The sequence below is a fragment of the Octodon degus genome, unplaced genomic scaffold, assembly GCF_000260255.1.
Source record: "Octodon degus isolate 3935 unplaced genomic scaffold, OctDeg1.0 scaffold00184, whole genome shotgun sequence".
Classification (NCBI taxonomy): domain Eukaryota; kingdom Metazoa; phylum Chordata; class Mammalia; order Rodentia; family Octodontidae; genus Octodon; species Octodon degus.
In genome coordinates, this window is record NW_004524760.1 from 2,655,760 (window position 1) to 2,659,921 (window position 4,162).

General features: G+C 42.6%; 1 non-coding gene across 1 annotated transcript; it reads right to left on the reverse strand.

Annotated features, from left to right (window-relative positions):
- Nucleotides 1–882: 882 nt before the first annotated feature.
- On the reverse strand, nucleotides 883–1,009 carry LOC111813368. The gene has a single exon (XR_002818651.1). It is a non-coding gene; the product is annotated as a small nucleolar RNA SNORA36 family (small nucleolar RNA).
- Between the last annotated feature and the right edge of the window lie 3,153 nt (nucleotides 1,010–4,162).

Sequence of the window (4,162 nt, forward strand, 5' to 3'; positions counted from 1 at the left end):
CCAGCCCTAAAAGAGGCTATCTTTTCCCTAACATAAGTTTTGGCCCTTTTGCCAAAATCATACCATGCGTGGTGGCACACCCTGTAATCCCAGCACTCAAGAGGCTGAGGCAGGAGGGTTATTGCAGGTTCAAGACCATCCTGGACTACATAATGAGTTTAAGGTCAACTGTGTAGCAGACTCTGTTTCAAAAAGAGCCCCCCCAAAAAAGAAAGAAAATCAGATAACTGAATGTTTCTATAGACGTTTCTCTCCCTTGTAGTCTGTTCCACTGATCCTTATGTGTTGTTTTTGGTTTTGGCAGTAACCCTGCTGTTTATATCACTGTAGCTTTGTAATATAATTTGAAGTCTAAGAACTTGTTCATAAGCTGGGGACTTACTGCATTGTCTCCTGTAAGTTCTTGGATCATTTTGCTTTTCAAGTCCATTATTTATTGACTTTATTTCCTGTCAGCTGGTTGAGCACCTTCTTGATCTGTTTTTAATCTCCTTTGTTATCCTTCAAACAGTTGGGCTGCATGGCATTTACTTTTCTGCCCCCTCGATGCCCCATAGATCAGCTCTGGGAGAGTTGAGAGTTTAGGGAGGCATTTTGTTGCCATGTCTTCTAGTTTTTCCATTGCATTTTGTTTGCTTTGCTTTGTGCTGAGGCTTGCAGGCACTTATAGTGGAAAGATTTGGTCTCTAGTATGGAGAGATCTTTATTTAGAGCCTGCTTTTCAGTGGTGCACTTAGGCCATGTATAAGTAGAATCCTTTGGCTCTGTTCCAGTATCCAAGCTCTTCTGTTAATTTGGGAGGGAAGGATGCAGCGTTGTTGGCCCAGCACCCTGTTCTCTGTGAATGGATTGCAGCACTTTGGTTTTCAACTTCAACTTCAAATTTGTAGGCTGAGGATAAATGAATAGAATAACATTTTCTGTGCAATCATTTTCCTTAGCTAGTTTCAATGTTCCAAAGTTTAATTAGCACATTGTTAATGACACAAAGTTAATATGAGTATTGGCATACAGAGAATACATATTAAGAACAACTATGCAACCTTGGCAATAGCAATTAAATCAGCAACAGTAATATTTAAGGCAAATTGAACATTGACATACCATTAGAAGCAATAATGTATATCCCTCAACTATAAAATATAGATATAGGGCCAAATAGCTCAGGGATTAAAGTGCCTGCTTAGGCAGATGCAGGAACTGGTGATTTAACCCCTGGCGTGCCATACTGGTCCTGCCCCCGGGGTACACTGAGATGGCAATTGAGACTGGGCATGGTGGCACAGCCTGTAATCCCAGATCTTGGGAGGCTGAACACAGGCAGATCACTATAAGTCTGATCTACATAATGAGACCCTGTAGACCCTGCCCTGTCCTAAATACAAAAAAAGAAAACAGAAAATACATGTATAGTTATAGTATGAACATTAAGACAAGCTAAATATTGGAATATACTACTACTAAAGGTGACAACTAATAAAAAAAAGAGTTCAATAGTAATACCATAGAGGCAACAGTCTAATGCTTAATAAACCTTAATAAACCTTCATGGCTATCCTAATAAAGATATAGGGGATTAGGAAGAAGAGGAACATTGGAAAATTAAACAATGATAGATGAAGAATGAAGAGTAAGACAAAGAGGGCTGGTGAGATGGCTCAGTGGTCTAAAGCACCTACTTAGAACAAGCTTAGCAAAGCACAGGGACCACGGTTCAATCCCCCAGAACCACATGCCAGCCAGCCCCGCCCCCTGGTGGGCTGAGCTGGCCACACACACACACACACACACACACACACACAAATAAATAAAATTAAAAAAAAAAGAAAGAAAGAAAAGTAAGACAAAGAGACCTGTTAAAGAGTAGAGGCTATTTGTAGAATTGCACAAACGTACCAGAAAATAACAAGCAAGAAAAAGGAAGTGAGAAAAAAAAGGAGACAAGATAAGCAAATATGGAGACTAAGAAAGAAAATATTAACAGGAAAAAATTAAAAAGAAGAAAGAGGAAAAAGATCAAGGAAAAAGAAGGAACATTATTGCAGTCCTAATTAAACAGTGAAGAAAAGGAGAAAAAAATTAGTTCAAACACTGAGAAATGTTTTTCCTCTGTATTTTTATTTCATTTATTTATTTATTTATTTGCAGAACCGGGGATTGAACTCAGGCCCTTGCGCTTGCCAGGGAAGCTATTATTCCACTGAGCCATCTCCCCGGCCCTTCTCTGTATTTTTAAATGAGTGGTTTCTTTCCAGGATCCACATTTTTGGAACCCAACAAATTATGGTTTCCCCCACCCACCTTTATGTCCTGTGGGTTTCTCAGATGCCCTTCTGTGACAGAAGACCCTCTGTTTAGTTCCAGCTGTGGCAGCTTGCTTTCTTTCTTTCTTTCTTTCTTTCTTTCTTTCTTTCTTTCTTTCTTTCTTTCTTTTTTCTTTCTTTCTTTCTTTCTTTCTTTCTTTCTTTCTTTCTTTCTTTCTTTTTTTGATGGAACCAGGAATTGAACTCAGGCCCTTGTCCTTGCCAGGGAAGCACTTATTCTACTGAGCCAGCCCTGTGGCAGCTTTCTAAGGTCATGCATCTCCTTGCTCATATTGGTAGATGGGAAGCCTTCAGACCTTGAATTTGTGCTGGGTTAGGCAGCAGGGAAAGGGGTCTGGTACCTAATGCTGGCACTTTTAGACTCAGGCATTTCTGAGTGCAACATAAATACCCTTTCCATAGAGCATGAAGCTTGTATCTTTCCTGGCCTGAGTTTAAACTCAGGGGTTCTCTGTCTCGTCTACTCCCTGTCCATGACTGTCTCCCAAGGCCATCTCTCACCCAGTCACTGTGGGAATATTACACTGGGGGCTCTGAAGTGAATTAGTTGTTCAGAGTCCCAGACCTAAATAATTAACCTTTTTCTGAAATGGTGCCTGATTGAGCCCTCTCTGGCCATAGCTGAGGCACCCACACTAGAATCATTCTCTAGCTGTGGTCTGCCATGCAAAACGAGTCCTCTTGGAGCAAAGCCCAATGTTACTTTTGCAGTTCACATTTATGAGTTCTTCTGGGGTCTGTGCCTCTGGTCTGGTCCACCATTTCTCCCTGAAGCTTCTGGTCTTGGGTGCTTATCTGGTGTCTATAGAGAGAGGCAGCTTCCCCTTACCAGGATCTAGGATGAATTTTCAGAATGCTTCACTCTTTTCTCTGTGATTTGTCCACTTCTCCAACTTTTCTATAATTTTTGATTTTTCCCGTTAGTTCCTTCCCAATTTCCAGAAATCTGCTTCTTTTTTTTTTTTTTTCATACTCTCTTCCAAGTTGTTGATTTCTGGGTGTCTGGATTCCAGATTTGGCTCCACCATTTTCTAGTTTGCTGATCATCTAATTAACATGGGAAAAGTACGTTATAAATTCAACATCTCTTCATCTTAACCATTAGATCTTCAAAAAATTATGTATAGAAAAAAAGTTTAGTATTGTTATGACAAACCCATAGGCTACATCATACTGAATGAGGAAAAGCTCACATCAGTTCTTCCAAGTTGAAAAACAAGATAAGGAAAGTCTTTTTCTTTTAATTTTTTGTTTTTTATGTATTTGGTACAGGGTCTCACAACACAGCTCGGTCTCCTAGTGATTCTCATATCTTCAGCCTCCCCAGAGCTGGGATTACAGGAGTGTGCCACCACATACAGTCTTGGTGGCTGGCTCAGCACACTCAGGGCGGGGCGCAGCCTGGCATGTGGTGCCGGGGATTGAGTCCCAGTCCTTGCCTTACCTAAACAGGCACTTAATCTGCTGAGCTATCCTGCCCACCCAAGGAAAGTCTTCTTTTACCATTCTTTTTCAATAAGGTCTTGGCAGACCCAGTCCTAGCCCAGGTCCGGTGAGTGTGTGGGAGAGCTTCCTGCTTCCCTGCAACAGCGGGACCGATTACTGGTCCCAGCCCAGGCGCAGCATGGGTGAGACCCTCTTCCACCCCCTTGGGACGCCCCCCACCACTCCACAGCACCTCCCCCACCCCGCCCGCCATGTCGGAATATCTGCTGCTTTCCGGGAGCCCCAGACCCAGTCGTAGCCCAACTCGGTGAGTGTGTGGGAGAGCTGCCTCACCCCCCTACTCCACCTCATCCCCTCCAGGCTCAGCATAGGCCTGGCATACAGGCCTGGGG